The sequence below is a fragment of the Desmodus rotundus genome, chromosome 8 (assembly GCF_022682495.2).
Source record: "Desmodus rotundus isolate HL8 chromosome 8, HLdesRot8A.1, whole genome shotgun sequence".
NCBI classification, from domain to species: Eukaryota; Metazoa; Chordata; class Mammalia; order Chiroptera; family Phyllostomidae; genus Desmodus; species Desmodus rotundus.
The window spans coordinates 48,643,999-48,661,781 of NC_071394.1; positions in this window are offsets into that span (position 1 = coordinate 48,643,999).

Consider the following 17,783-nt stretch of genomic DNA (forward strand, 5'->3'; position numbering starts at 1 on the left):
ACCATTTATTCCCCTTTTCCCAGGACCGCCCCTCCCAGCGTCATTCCTCCACCTTAGTTCATTACCATGGGTCATACATATAAGATCTTTGGCTTCTCCATTTCCCATACTATTCTTAACCTCCCCCTGTCTATTTTGTACCTACCAATTTATGCTTCTTATTCCCTGTAACTTTTCCCCCATTCTACCCCTTCCACCTCCCTGTTGATAACCCTCCATGTGATCTCCATATCTATGATTCTGTTCCCGTTCCAGTTGTTTGCTTAGTTTGTTTTTTGGGGGAGGGGGTTAGGTTCAGTTGTTGATAGTTGTGAATTTGTTGTCATTTCATTGTTCATATTTTTGATCTTCTTCAATTTCTTATATAAGTCCCTTTAACATTTACCATAATAACAGCTTGGTGTTGATGACCTCCTTTAACTTGACCTTATCTGGGAGGCACTTAATCTGCCCTTCCATTCTAAATGATAGCTTTGCTGGATAGAGTAATCTTGGATGTAGGTCCTTGACTTTCATGACTTGGAATACTCCTTTCCAGCCCCTTCTTGCCTGTAAGGTTTCTTTTGAGAAGCCAGCTGACAGTTTCATGGGAACTCCTTTGTAGGTAACTGTCTCCTTTTCTTTTTCTGCTTTCAAGATTTTTTCCTTATCTTTAACCTTGGGTAATGTAATTATGATGTGCCTTGGGTGTGTGCTTTCTTGGGTCCAACTTTGTGAATTTCCTGGACTTCTTAGAAGTCTATTTCCTTTTCCAGATTAGGGAAGTTCTTCATTATTTGTTCAAGTAAGTTTTCAATTCCTTGCTCTTCCTCTTCTCCTTCTGGCACCCCTATGATTTGGATGTGGAATGTTTAAAGTTGTCACAGAGGTTCCTAAGCCTCTCCTCATATTTTCAAATTCTTGTTTCTTCATTCTTTTCTGGGTGAATGTTTATTTTGTTCTTCTGATCCAAACCATTGATTTGAATCCCGGTTTCCTTCCCTTTACTGTTGGTTCCCTGTACATATTCCTTTATATCACTTTTCATAGCCTTCAGTTTTTCTATTTTGCAAACATACTCAACTATTTCTGTGAGCATCTTGATTACCAGTGTTTTGAACACTGCATCTGATAGGTTGGCTATCTCTTCATTGCTTAGTTGTATTTTTTCTGGAGCTTTGATCTGTTCTTTCATTTCGGCCATATTTTTTCCAAGTTTTGGCCTGCCTGTTACTTAGTAAGGGATGGAGCCTTAGGTATTTGCCAGGGCAGGGCAATACACTTCACTGCGTTGTGGCACTGTATGTGGGAAAGGGGTGAGAGAGGAATCGATTTCTCTTGCTCAGCTCTCAGTAGGCTTTTAGTCACTTCCCCTGCTATCCATAAGCAAATTGGGCCCTTCTGGTGCTGATTCCCAGGTGAGTGGTTTTGCATAAGTTTTAGGACCCTGTGGGTCTCTCCAACGAACTCTCCTATCACACTGGAGGTTTCTCCTGCCACCTCAACCCCCACAGGATTTTTCAGTCAGAGTATTTGAGGCTTTATTTCCCCACACTGGAATCTTGAGTTGCGCGGTCTGTCTTGCTTCCCATTTGTTCCTCCTGGTTTATCCGCACACAAATGTGAGACCATTGGCTCTGCAAGCTGCCACCTTGCCACAAGTCCACTCCACCCTGGCTGCCCATCTTCATCCCTCCTACCAGTCTGGATGAATGTTTCTTCTTTAACTCCTTGGTTGTTGGACTTCCATACAGTTTGATTTTCTGGAAGTTCTGGTTATTTTTTGTTTTTAATTTGGTTGTTGTCCTTCTTTTGGTTGTATAAGGAGGAAAAGTGTATCTACCTACACCTCCATCTTGGCCAGAAGTCTCTTCATAAAGTTAAAGCACCATTTAGGTGTCCCTGATAAATCATCATTTTGTGTGTGTGTGTGTAATTATTTTAGCTCTGTCTTCTTTTATCATCTCGGTTAAAATGGAGATCCAATTTTGATGCTGTTCCAGAATCGATGTCTTCATCACCTGGTCCACCTCTGGCCACTTTAGAGGTTCCCTTCGCATTGCCTTCTTCTGTCTTGGCATCTGAAGACTCTTTTCTTTCTATTGCCTCCACAATCTGATGGCACTCTCTGTAGGAGGAGATCCTAAGTGTCTCTCAGCAGCTCTGTTGTCTTGCTTTTTAGCATATTTAATAAATTTTAGCTTAAAGCTTGCTGTGTACCAAAACTGTTTCAATATTTTTCAAGGGATTTTCCAATAATTTTTCCCACCTAAAGTGTAGGAAGAGAAATGCCATGCTGTTCACCCTATGGTAATAAAGTTGTCATCACCTATGTTATCAAGTGGATAACAATCAGCATCATCTATCTTACTCTGTGAATAACAAGACATTGCTTTTTGTTTCATTTTGTTGCATTGTTGCCTGAAACTGCTCTTGTTGCAAGTTTATCATAAGTCTGACAAAACCAATTATCATATTCCAGGGTATTATTTTGCATACAGATATTGTTATTGCTTCCTAGAGTTACACTTTTAATGCATAAGCATAAATAAAAGAATTAAAAACATTTATATAGATATGGAATTAATACTACCCATGTATAATGTGCATCCTTATTTTACCCCCAGAAAATCTGGGCAAAAAACTGTACATTTTACACAGCAAAAATATGGTACCTCAAGAAATTTAAAATGGTACTGCCTTTTGACCCAGTGATTCCACTTATGGGAATGTATCTGAAGAAACCAAAGCACTTATTCAAAAGAATATATTCACCCTTATGTGCATTGTAGTGTGATTGTATAATTGCAGAGGTTTGGAAGCAGCCCAAGTGTCCATCAGTGGATGAGTAGATAAAAAAAGCTGTAATTTTACATAATGGACTACTACTCAGTATAAAAGAAGAAGAAAGTCTTACCCTTTGTGAAAGCATGGATGGACCTGAAGAGCATTATACTAAGTGAAATAAGCCAGGCAGAGAAAGATACATGTCATACGATTTCACTCATTTGTGGAATTTAATGAACAAAATGAGTGAACAAACAAAATAGAAGCAAACTGACAGCTTTCAAAGGGTAGGAGTTTTGCAAAGCTGGGTGAAAAAGTTTAAGGGATAAGTAAGAAAAACAAAACACAACTTATAGGCACAGACAACAGTATGGTGATTACTAGAGGGAAAGGGGGGTAAGAGAAGGTAGATGAGAGTATAAGGGAAACATATGGTGATGGAAGGAAACTTGATATGATCTGGTGAACACACAATACAATATGCAGATGCTGTATTATAGAATTGTACACCTTAAATTTGAATAATTTTATTAAGTAATGCCACCACAGTAAATTCAATAAAAAAAATAAATAAACGAAATAAAATGCATCCAAGGATCAACAGTATTAATGAAGAGAAGGAGAAGCTTTCTTGACAGAATATATGTAGAGGTGCATGGAAATGTCCACTTTGTGTCCAAGTTTGGTCTACATGACTTTATAAGACCCTGTACAAGGATACAGACCAGACCATAAAACAAGACAGAACCAAGTGGGATAGTCAAAGAGCTGAGTAGACAAAGAAAAACCAACTCTATTGTCTAAAATGAATAGAAAAGAGTATCACATTTATCCAAGTATCCTTTTCAAAATATTTCTGAAAGGTTCAGGAAAGGAAATTTCAGGAAGGAAAGCTGTTGACTGAAAAGGACAAGGACAACCATGAATGAAAAATGTGATAAATAGTTAGCATTTCTCATTCAAATTTGTTCTGTGAGCCAGTGACAGGCCAACTTTATTGGAAATAATTCAGCTGACTACATCATTTATTTAAGAAAGGTAGGGTTTGGGAGGCCAGCATCATTTTAAACTTTTGTTACAAAGTCTCTACAAAGGTAGTTCTGAGAGGCAGAGCTTTAAGTGAATGTATCAAGTTACTGTAAAATGAAAATGTCATAGTCCTAATCTCTATAAATAAGCCTTTTTCATTTTTTCAGTTTTTAGTTAAATAGCTATAGTATTTTTGTGCTCCCTATCACAATTTTTGAAATTAGTTTTTTAACTTTCTGATTTATAGTTTATATTTCATCCTAATTACAAGTCAATATATTAAAATATTTAAAATCTATTTCAATAAATATTTTTCTTTGTAATTACAGTAGTAACAATTACAGTAATAGTTGACATTTAGTGGGTATTTGCTATGTCTTATTAGCTTTATTTGGATAAAAGTCCATGAGGCGAACACTCTAAGATTCCTGATTGAATAATGATGAAACAGAGACTGAGAAACCATGACAAATATGTGGGAAGTTGTTCACCTACTAAGGGACAGAATGGCCAGTAAGATAAAGTACTTGCAAGATTTGGGAGTCCACACTGCTCTCTACTCCCCAGACTGACTTCCAAAATCTTGATTTGATGGCTCTTCCACTCTGAGGTAAAAAGAAAATGAAAAAAAGAAAAGAAACACCGTAGGAACAAGAATTTGACCATTTCTTCAGTTTAATTAAGGTTTACATATGACTGAAGAGCAATGAAGAGATCATATAATAAAATAAAATCACATTCAGCATTATATAATATGACTGAATTTTGAAATTGCTGTATCATCTACTATACAGTGCTGTCATGTGATTGCAACTGCCTTTGCAAAAGTGGACATTGGGAAGCAAGTTTTACAATCACTGATTTAATTCCATGTTTTTTATTCTGTTATCAAAATTTTAAATGAAAATACAAAAATAATTTCTGAAAAAAAATAGTTTCTGCTATAATTCTCTTACTCTTGAATAAATTCCATTTTAAATCATTGATAAAATTATTGATAGATCAGAAGATAAAATATTCAATGTTTTTTGAATATATCTTTTTAAATTTATTTCTATTGTATTTTTCCACTACCATTTAGTCCCCTTTTACCCTCCTTCTTCTTCCACACCACAATCACCACACTGTTGTCCATGGCCATGAGTTCTTTTTCCTTCTTGCTCAATCGCTCCACCCCTACCCTTCCCCCCTACCTTAGCTGTCATCCTGCTCTCTATGAGTTTGGCTCTATTTTGCTCGTTAGTTCAGTCTGTTCATTAGATTCCACGTATGAGCGAAATCATATAGTATTTGTCTTTCCTTGACTGGCTTATTTCACTTGGCATGATGTTCTCCAGGTCCATCCATACTGTTGCAAAGGGTAAACTCTTGTTCTTTTTTATATCCATTATGTATATCAACTTATGTCATTCTTGATGGTTATTAAACACTCAGAAATAATCCTTGTCTTAATCCATTTGTGCAACTATAACAAAATACCACAGATAGAGTAATTTAAAAACCACACACTTATTTCTAACAGTTCTGAAGGCTGGAAGTCCAAGATCAGGGCGCAAGCATTGTTGAGTGAAGGCTCTTTTTTAGGACGCAGAGTTTTAGTGTATCCTCACAATAGTAGAAGGGGACAAAAATCACACTGGAGCCTCTTTGATAAAACACTAGTTCCATTAATGAGGTTTCTACCTTCATGACTTAAGCACCTCCCAAAGGTCCCACTTTTTAATGCTATTATCTTTGGAAATCAAGATCTCAACATATAAGTTTTGGGGGGAAACAAACATTCAGACTACAGAAATCCACATGTGGTGGTGGAAGAGAGAATATCCTTTTGACATGGTACAGTGGTTTAAACACATATAAAATAATAAGTGAAGTATATATATTCTTTTCTTTTAGATGTTACATTTTTTCAGATGTCTTATCTTTTCCCTGTGTGTCTGGATATTCAATTCATGCATGAAGATACAAAAGAAGTGTTTTTCATTCCTAGAACTTCATATTTCCGTGAAGGCTCTCCTTATTTCTTCTCTTTCTGTGATAGGCAGAAATTGTTTATCTAGAATTCTAGAAATTGTCTTTCTAGAATTGTCAAGATTCCATGGTATAATCCCCATATCATAACTTTTCCTTGAGTGTGAGCAGAACTGTGTACATGACGGGGTATCAGTCCAATGATTAGGTTCCTAACCAGTTGACTTGTGTTAACCAAAAGGGAGATTATCCAAGTGGAGCTGACCTAATTGGGTGAAACCTTAGAAGCTCTTGGGCTCTTGGTGAAGTCAGAAACATGATGTATGACAGGGTGTGTGGAGTGGCCTTTAGGAGCTGAAGGAAAAACTTGGCCAATAGCTAACAAGATAATGGGACCTTAGTCCTACAAGCACTAAGAAATCAGTTACACAACAAGTGGAGGGATCTTGGAAATAAATTCTTTCCCATTGAACCTCTAAATGAAGACACAGTCAACTGACACTTGATTTTTGGCCTAGTGAAATCTTGATCATAGGGCCAGGTTCCTAATCCACAGGAACTGGGAGATAATGCATGTGGCTTTTTAAAAAGTGCTTAGTTTGTGGTAATTTATTACATGCCATTAGAAACTAATGCAGTTCCCTCACAATGTCCATTTCATGCTGTCAAAGTATATCTTATAATCTTAGAAAATTAATGTGTCCATAAGCACTCTACAAATTTACATTGCCTTCATTTCTCAGATAACCAGTAGCTATTTGGTCTTTCTATTTTCTCTTGGTAGGCTACTTAGTCACTTTAGCATATCTAAAAAGCTGATTAATACTCCTTAGGAAAAGTTCTCTTTGGCTGGATTTTTCTTTTACAGTGTTCTGGTAGAATTGACTCCAGTATTTTAAATCATGCAACATCGACTTCAGTTCACATGTGTGTATAGATATAGACAATATAGGTGTAGATTTCATACATCCAAGGTTTTCACAATGTTTATAAGTATTTCTATACTTGACAACTATCCTACAGAGGCTTGTGCAGAAATGTTTAATTTTTCATTGCCAGTAGTAGCTGCTGAGTTTTGGAGCCCCTAACCAGTGTCAGATGCAGTCTTTATTCTTCTTGGCAATGCTATGATGTCATCAGGGTGTCAGTATTCTCCATATAAGATAAAACTGCGTGAAAGAGAGTGAAAGTTCTTCATTCAACAACACTCAGCTAGAAAAACACTGAGTGTCCATTGGATCCCAGATATGGTAGATTCCACACCTTGTGGCTATTTAATTCTATAAATTGGCAGCATGAGATAAGGGTAAGAATAACGAAGTGAGAGTTATATAATTTACCACCTAGGAAGGGGAAAAAGTATTTTCATATTTAGGGGAATCTAAAGAAGATTTAATTTCACCTTTTAATTTTTTTTAGAAAAACTCAAACTATAAATCAATAATTAAAAATATTTAGGCTTTTTACATTGAATGTTTTTGTTAATATTATTTTATGTGAAAACTGGAAAGTGTTTTACATGTACACACATTTTGTTTTCAAGCTCCTGAAACATATCTGAACAAAAGATCAGACAACAAACAAGAGCTCTCGTTTCTCAAAAGTACGACCAATATAAAATTTTCTGAAGCTGTCTTTAATATGCTCTTCCATACATTCAACTAATATTGTTAGTACCTACTTTATTCCACGCACTCTTAGAGGTTTGGTACATATTAAAAATCATTATTGAGTATGAATTATATTCCAAAGCTACAGGACTATTTGTTTTCTCTATCCTGTATGTTTGTGTCCTCGTTTAAAAGCCTACTATGGTTCTAGGTAAAATATAGTTATAATAATAAATTTATGTTATTTTCAATTAGGGTTTTGATTTCCTCAAATGTATCCATTCATGATCCATCTTTGTTATTTAAACAATTTAAAAAATGGCTTCCAACAAAATAGACAGAAACAACTATTGTGGTAACCAATAACATGGTTTTTTTTTCCCATTGTTTAACTTTTATTGTCCCATAGCTTGAGATAATGTAAGGCCAAATACACAGTTGACAATATCCTTATCATCGCCATCTGTTGCTGCCTATAGACAGAGGATCTTCCAGTGTTTTTAAGGGTCTCATTTTCAAGTCCTAAATCAATGTGTTGCTGACAGGGTCACATCCAACATCTCTTGTTTCCTGGTGCATTCTTGAAAATTCTTTGAACTATATGACAAGTGCAATGGAGACCATGGTGATCATATTTAATGAGTTAATTCCGTGGTGTGTTTTTAGTTAATCTATCCTAATCAAAGATATGCTCAGGAAATATTATAAAACAGTGTAAAAATATGAGATATCTGTCCTTTTAATCTTCAATACTATTTTACTACTAAGTATACTACTTGTTAATTAATTCATTTAAAAATCAGGAAAAGATTAAATATCTTCACTTAGGAAGGCCATTCAACCTTTAACCCTCACATAATATGACACAAATAAATGTAAAAATCTTCTAAATCTAAACACCTTAACATTTTTTAATTTTATGAGTACAATTTGTTTTTTAAGAAAGCAAATTTTTTGTGTGTATTTATCATGTACTGGGCCTAGGTATGTATCTTAACATGTGTAATAAATTTAATATACCCCTTAAAATGTTAGGATATGACACACTTACCCTAACGATAAATATATTATGAAGAAAATGATGATTTAATCTCAATAAAAGGTTGAGTTATGTTTTATATTTCTCCTTATTACTATCTTAAGTAATTTCTTACATCTATATATTAACAGATTTTATTAAAAGAAACAATTAAAATTTTATCTTGATTTTCTGTATTCACTCACTCTCTGGCGATTTCATTCATTGTTATGGCATTAAGTAGTACCATTTACATGGCGATTCCTAAATATTTATTTTCAAGCAAGACCCATCCCTGAATTTCAGACTTGTATGTGCAATTTTATATTTGACATTTCTGTTTAATTTCCTAAGTTTTTACAAAAAAGCCATATGTCAGTTAATTGACCTCAGATTTGGGTGAACCCAGGTCAGAATTTGAACACTTACCTCGACTTGCAATAACATATAAATCATACTTTACTAAAAGTGTTTGGTTAGTTTTTGAGAGTGATTATCTTTGTGGTTATTAAAAATCATGAGACTAATAAATTGTGACTGTATCACAGAAATTACAGTCTTAGACTTGAACTGTGCTTTTAGCTTTTATCATAATTTACCTGTGAGGAAATGGGGTAAAAGACATTTTTATTTATGTCTATCAGAAGAAAGTATTATTATCCTGATTAACTTTCTCAACTTTCTTCTCAAACCATCAGTATCCTCAATTTATTAAATCAGTCACACGAGATATGGAACTTTTCTTATTTCTTTAAGCCTAAGAATTATAAATGGAGCATCAAGAAATGTTCAGAAGCTTGAGAAGAATTTCATTTTTGTTTGAATAATTGACTATATTATTGATTAACTGAGAATTGGAAGGAAACGTAACTAATATCACAAAGCAACACAAAACATAACAAAAGACCAAACTACTCAATTACATGTAAAATATCTCACCATTGACAGGTGGTAATAACTTATCACTTGATGAAATTTATCATGTTTTATATCAAGTCTAAGGACAAATGAAGTGTTACATTTAAAAGTTTAAGTTTATGCACAAGGGGTATAAATGAGGAACCAGCTCCTTAACCACATTCAAAAGTCAAGAAGCTCATTGGTTAGGCAGCTAAATAATCAAATGATTGATCAGAAAATTGAATGCTGATTTTAATTAAGATTTTATAACTTTAACTGAATTGTCTTCCAACCAGCTTCCCCAACCGATGGAGTCTGTAACCCAGTGACCCTCAGCTTTGCTATCACTTTCATCTTCATAAGCAAAGCTCTAACTCTGGAGCTTTGCTGGTGAAACACTGTAGGAAACACACCCACACCAAAATTTCCTGTTGAAATGCATTCTATTTTTTACATTCTGGCATTTAACTCTTTTAAAATATATGCTTTTCCCATTCCCTCCATTAATAGACCATACCCAATACTCAAATTGGAAAGTAGCTGTTATAGAAAGAGGTGTCAAGTATTGCAAATTCCTTGACTTTAACAAGAAATCCATCACCAGCCCTGGCTGGTGTAGCTCAGTAGATTGAGCACCAGCCTGCAAATCAGAGGGTCGCAGTATGTTGGCCTGGCAGCTGGGAATGATGTGCCTCTGATAGCTACTTTTTATATGCAGTGGTGAAATTCAGGAAAAATCACTTTGCTCTGTCAAAGAGTGCTCACTGCGACTATTTAAAAAAAAAAGACCTTTGGCCATCCATATAAGCTATAAACATTTAAAATGTATATACTACACAATGAAATTCTACGCAGCAGAGAGAAAGAAGGAGCTTATACCCTTTGCAACAGCATGGATGGAACTGGAGAGCATTATGCTAAGTGAAATAAGCCAGGTGGTGAGGGACAAATACTATATGATCTCAACTTTAACTGGAACATAATCAACAAAAGAAAAAAGCAAACAAAATATAACCAGAGACATTGAAATTAAGAAAAATCTAACAATAGCCAGAGGGGAGTGGGGAGGGGTTAGTGGGGAGAGGGGTTTACAGGAGCTACTATAAAGGACACATGGACAAAATCAAGGGGGAGGGTAGAGGTGGGGGAGGGAGGCGGGACTGGCTGGGGTGGGGTGGAGGGATGGGGAGAAAATGCAGACAACTGTAATTGAATAACAATAAAAATAAATAAAATAAAATAAAATAAAATAAAATGTATATACTACAGAATTACTGTGAAGTTAGTCAGAATATTAATCATGTTCTGACACATAAGATAATATCCACTAACTTTATTTTAAGTATTGAGTAATTCAAAGCAAAGTATAAAAGCTCTTTTTTATTTTCTATGAAAGTATACATTGGTGCATTTACTATAAATAGGTAATAAGCATACAGCAGGATCCCTTCTTACACCTTTCCATTCATTTAGAAAAAAACAATTATAGGTACATATCATATTATATGTAGCATGATTCATTAATTATGGAGGACTATTCAAAATGCAGTTTTTCACATTAGCACTACAATGCCAAATATATTACATGAACAAAAATAATCTCTCTGCTGCATTACCACAAAGTGTCAGTAACTATGGAGAAACTTGACTTCAAAGGCTGGCCTGAGTTTTAGAGATGCAGCTTTAAGAGATGGTGTGCTAAGGTCAGAGGATTTCAAGGTTTCAATCCTACTGAGCTTCTTTAGATGACAGACTGACAAAATGGTAGTGGGGAACACCATTCTTGCCTGAGGAGTTATCCCAGCCCTTTTTTTTCATCCCCTCACATGCACGAATGGATGATTTTTCTATTACAGTTTAGCTTTGTGACTTTTTTAGCTCTATAATTGTGTTATCTCCTCTTTAACTTTCTAGTTGGGAAGCATTGGTTTTCCTTCTTTCTTAGCTAAATGGTTACTGCTTTTGTGAATGATTTAGGCATTAGCTAGCTGTCTTGAATTCCCAAAAAGCATTTTGGCAGAGCTTTATGCATGCCCCTCAACTGACACACAGATGCCAACACTGCTCCAGTTAGACCACAAGATGGACAGGTGAGAGGTTTTATTTAATAAGGAAAAAAGCAATTCTTCACAATGTATTAATCAATTCCCTTGTGGCTGAGGATGGCACTTCTCCACCTGAGACAGAGGACTGCATTTCTCTGGCTGGAGCTGAAACACAAGATGTGTCCTTAGAGCAGAGGATCAGGCTGGTGTAGAGGTATGTGCAGAGGTGCACAGCAGAGCGGACCATTGTGAAGGAGAACAGCCAAGCTGAGGAAGGGCCTGGTTTCAGGGTCATCCCATGATCAAGCTGTTCAAAGCTGCGCTACAGCACCATCTAGCTGGCCCACTGTCTAGCTGTTCCACAGCCATGCTCTATCACCCTTGAGCTATTGGCACTACAGTTTCCCTCTTCACCCCACCCCAAACTGGGGATTCCTGTTGGTGCTGAATTGGTGCCAATGACCATGGGTTGATGACATTATAAAACGCACATCTTTGTTGCTAGTAACAGTTTTGTGAATGTTTGCTTTTTCTGATATTAGCATCTAGACTCCGGTTCTCTGTGGCATGGCATGTCTTCATTCATCCTTTCACTTTGAACCTTTTAGTATTTTTATGTAGAAACTATATTTCTTATAGACAATGTATAATTGGATTATGTCATTATGTTTCTGTTGTTAATCATTTCTGCCAATCCTTGTTTGCCTTTTAGTGGAGTGTTTGATCACTTTGTATTTAGTGTAATTTCCTGTTGGGATTTACCTGTATGTCCTGACTTCATTCCTCAATTCTATCATTACAGACTTTTTATGGTGTGAAATACAGATTCTAGTGTACCATTTTAATTTTCTTGTTAACTTTTACTGTATTTTTCACTATCATGGGAGTTACCTTGAGGTTTGCAATTAACATCTTAGCTCAAATCAATGTAGGTTAGGTTAATACCAACTTAATTTCAAGAACATAAAAAGTTTTGTTTTATAGTTTCATTCTACCTCTTTGACCAATTGCTTGTTAAACACAGTGTCTTGTCTTTTCCTTCGAGTTATCACTGTCTGACATTGTTTAAACTTTAATTTATTTAGTTTTCAGCCACCCTCAGATACAGTTCCTTATCTAAACAAAGAAATGATTTAAGTTACTAATTTATCATTTTCCCAAAGAGGGTACATAACTAATACCATAAAGATGCATATGAAAAACATTTATATGCTATGTACTATTATGTCATGGGATTTGAAGACATTTTTGTGAGACCCCATTGAAAGAGGTTCATTAACTGTGTATGAGAATAACATATTTTTTCTTTATTTATTTTTTAAAAATTATTTTATGGTTCAGTTTCAATTGTCTGCATTTTCTCCCCACCCCTCTACCCCACCCCAGACAAACCCACCTCCCTCCTCTGCTTCCACCTTCCCCCTCGGTTTTGTCCATGTGTCCTTTATAGTAGTTCCTGAAAACCCTTCTCCCCACTGTACCTTCCCCCCTCCTCTCTGGCTATTGTTAGATTGTTCTTAACTCAATGTCTATGGTTATATTTTCTTTGCTTTTTTCTTCTGTTGATTATGTTCCAGTTAAAGGTGAGATCATATGGTATTTGTCCCTCACTGCCTGGCTTATTTCACTTAGCATAATGCTCTCCAGTTCCATCCATGCTGTCACAAAGGATATAAACTCCTTCTTTCTCTCTGCTGTGTAGAATTCCATTGTGTAAATGTACCATAGTTTTTTGATCCACCCATCTGCTGATGGGCACTTCGGTTGCTTCCAGTATTTGGCTATTGTAACTTGTGCTGCTATGAACATTGGGTTACATAGGTTCTTTTGGTTTGGTGTTTCAGGGCTCTTAGGGTATAATCCCAGCAGTGGAATTGATGGGTCAAAAGGCAGTTCCATTGTTAGTTTTCTGAGGAAATTCCTGCAGCAATTTTGAGAAAGAAGAACAAAGCAGGAGGGACCACAATACCTGATATCAAACTGTATTACAAGGCCACTGTAATCAAAACAGCCAGGTACTGGCATAAAAACAGGCACATAGTCCAATGGAAGAGAACAGAGAGTCCAGAAATAAACTCATGTCTCTACAATCAATTAATATTTGACAAAGGAGGCAGGAGCATAAAATGGAACAAAAATAGCCTCTTCAACAAATGATATTGGGAGATCTGCCCAGCTACGTGCACAAAAATGAAGCTCGATCACCAACTTACGCCATACACAAAAATAAATTCAAGGTGGATAAAAGACTTAAACATAAGTCATAACACCATAAAAGTCTTAGAGGAAAACATTGGCAGGAAAATCTCAGACATTCCATGCATCAACATCCTCACAGACATGTCCCCTAAAACAAGGGACATAAAGGAAAGAATAAACAAATGGGACCTCATCAAAATAAAATGCTTCTGCATGGCTAAAGAAAACATCATTAAAATACAAAGAGAACCAACAGTATGGGAAAACATATTTGCCAATGATACCTCAGACAAGGGTCTGATCTCCAAAATATATAAAGCACTCACGCGACTGCACTCCAGAAAGACAAACAACCCAATTAAAAAATGGGCAAAGGACTTGAACAGACACTTCTCCAAGGAAGACATACAGAGAGCCCAGAGACATATGAAAAGATGCTCAGCATCACTAGCCATGAGAGAGATGCAAATTAAAACCACAATGAGGTACCACCTCACACTGGTCAGAGTGGCCAACATAAACAAATCCACAAACAAATGTTGGAGAGAATGCATAGAAAAGGGAACCCTAATACATTGTTGGTGGGAATGCAGACTGGTGCGGCCACTGTGGAAAACAGTATAGAATAACATATTCTTAATGAAAGTAGTGCCATGTCTGACTTGGCTATCAATATGCTTTTGTGGCATAAAATATTATCTGGGCCTACAAGATGAAAAAGAAATACTTTTGGCACTTATGCAAGACTATTTATGTTTTAGCCTATATTAATTTCAAGTAGACAAACATAGTCATTATATTTACAATTTGATGTTCTTTCAGTAACAAAAAAGAGAAATAAATTAAATATCTTGAACAGAATTTCAAAAACTGACCTTAAATAAGTACATGTCACAGACACTGCTAGTTGACTAATCAATACCCATTCTTCTTTTCTTAGTTCCTAACTGAATATAAATTATGTTTGAGTCAATACCTTGGAGCTATCGGCATTATGTTCCATATTCCATGCTGTGATCTGTTAGTAGAAGGCTGTAAAACTTCTAGGAAAACAATTGTTTCATTAATAAAAAGAAATAGACCTTACTGAGACACATTTTAAAAAATTGTATTCTTTCCTTCCGTCTTTCTTACATTCTTCTTGTTTCTAATGCAGATGTAATTAAAACAATAAGAAAGAAACAAGAAAAGAGCTGGTGATTAAGGGTGGTGAAGTGATAGGGGAAATTTTTCCTATCAGTAGGTCTGAGTACTAATTCTGTTTATTTATGGTGTTATCAAACTATCACATCAAACCCTAAATTACTTACATTCCAAATTGTTACGTGAGAAAAAATAAAACCATCCTGTCTGATTGTGCCACTGCATTCATGCTTCCTAACACTCAGTAGATCATGAAAATATTTGCAATGTTATTTGTTCCAGGCATTGTTAACCTAACATACTTCTGCTGAAGACTCATAATAGGGTTTTAAGAGGTCTGCAAATTCTTCTAATAGCATTTTCTCCAACGAAACTGAAATGCAGAATGCATAAAATAACTGCTTGATTTTACACAGAGATGTTGGCAAAGACAAGGGATGAATGAAATGAGGTTTCCTGATTCCCTTCCATACTGTTCATTTTATGTTATGTCCACAAGGGAAAGTTATTACTTTCTCATTTGTAAGTTTATGAATAAACCATTGGGTATATATTCATTATTACCACATTTAATTTAATATATTAACTGCATGGGTAGCTTTGTTATTTGTTTTAAAACATTATTTTAGAAAATATACTCAAAAATTATTAAAATTCCAACTATAAGTGAAAGAAATTTTTAAAATTTTAAATGAACTGTAAGTGTTAATACGTGCATCAGTGTGTGTGTGTGTGTGTATAAATTCATGGGGAAATAAATAGCTGTATTTGAAAAGAGCCAAGACAATAAATACTGGCAATCCCATTATATCTATGATCAAAATTCATTTTGACTATTCCAGTAAATACTTCTAGGTTTACCTTTACCTAATTTTCCTATTCTTCTAGTTACATGAAATAATTGTAATTCCCTACCATTATTGCTATTAGGCAGGGCAATGAGATTAGTTATGCCAGTTATGAGTGAAAATGGCACTGATTCCATCTGGGTTGAAGAATTTAACAGCTAGTGTGAGTTCCAGCAATATAGTTCTGGGCTCAGTACTTCATCATGAGATTCTACAGGATAAAGTTTCTGAACCCAGAGTATTCTCTGACACACCCCTGAGTATTTCTGCACTTAATATAAAATGTTAATATGGAACATTAAAGACTAAAACAAGGCAAACTGATTGGAGTCACAAACCATTCAGGAATGAAGGTATGGGCCATTCATCAGGAAAAGAATTAAGACCAGTAGAGGTTCTGGTTGAGAAACTGTGTAGTGGAAGAAGGAAGCCATAGACAACAAGTATGAGGTCTGTCCAGACAGTATCCAGCCATGTAATATGAAAAATAGAGACATTCATTGAAGAAGATACAAGATACAAGAAACATGGTATGTAGGACAATGACATCTCAGTCCCCTTCAAAGGAGGCACCTTAGAACCTCACACGATTCTCCCAATCTCCATCAGCTGCCCTGTCATATTTTCTTGAATCTCACTGATGGTCTGAAATCTCTACCCTTTCAAAGGTTATTTTCGTTTGGGGAAAAGCCAGAAGTCACAGGGCACCAAATCTGGGCCGTAGGGGGCTGAATCACCTGGGTGATTTGTGTTTTGCCAGAAAAACTCTTCACGAGAGGCATAATACCTGAGCCGGCACGTTGTTGTGATGAAGCTGCCAATCACCAATTGCCCATGGCTGTGGCCTTTTGAATCACCTGAATAGTTTCTGTGGAGGAACATTCAAGCTTAATGTAAAATTTGATGCAGATTTGTTGCTCTACTGGCTCAGTCATTTTGAATGTGACGGCCTCATCATACGCATGCTCACTCAAAGGTGTCTCCCACTCCCACTGACTAGTACAGTGAAGTCATCATTGTTCACACATGTGCATTCCAGTCCACTCTCCTTGGCTGACAGGTTACATCCATGTTGTGTAAACTGCTCTCATTATATTAACAATGGTTAGACTTTTTCCTGACAGACCTCGTATAACTACTTGACCTACTGCTGATTAGAGGACTCACGCAGCTTTGCGTATTTTCCTTTATTTCATATGTATATGCTTATTTGTATATATAAGTCATTTCTTTCTTATCCTTTTCTCCCATTTTAATATATCCAGAGATGCTCTCCTCCATATCATTTTTCAAAGCTTGGTTCTTTATCTCACATTGATCTTTTAATTACTTGGTATCCATCCAAGAATTTATTTCCTATGGTCATTATCCAGGGCTTCTCTTGTTTGGAACTTTAGAAGATTCAGTAGTACAGGAGAAGGTATGGACATGGTCGAATTCACTATTTTATCCTCAGCAGTGTTTCCGGGCCCTTGGAATCCATTACCTTAAATGAATTTTATAGATCTTATTTTATCAGCAACTGTTTTAGATTCATGAAGTTGACAATCCAATCGTTTCTTTTAGTGTCCTACTGTTCATGAATCCTAGGCCATGTATTGAAATTGTCCTCCTCAATTTCCAGTACTGCTTCCCACTTATTGAGGCATTGAGTAAAAAACAGCCTCTCAAGATATGAATTTACATTTGATTTTTAAAATATGCATTTTTTAACTTCTAGTTATTTTAGTAATGTTAAAAATGAATTGATTCAAATATGTTGCAAATTTGGAAAAACACTGAAGATAATGTTAAGCAAGAGAGAAGGTTCCTCAATGAGACTTTTGATTACTAATAACTTACATCTTCAATCCATCATGTCTTACCATTTACTTCTGTCAAGAAACAGTTTTCATATTCTTGTGCAGTGAATGAGAATAAAAGGAAAAACTAACTTCATGTTACAAAAGAGTTGCCTCAGGATATAAAATTGAAACATTATTCATTATGACAATTTTTAAATACTGTCATTTTTGAATATTAAATATGAATATTTTACATGCAAACTTAAGAATGCATATTTTTCATGGATCTTTGCCCTTTATGAATTTAATTTTATGCTTTTTAAATATATAGGTCTGACACCAGACATAGTGACTGAATCCTAAGAATGAAACTGTTCCCTGGCTACAGCCAAAACCGAGCTCTTTAGCATAAGGATCATTATGTTAGCATAGGAAATGCCATCAACTAATGAATCCAGCTGTCAGTCTTT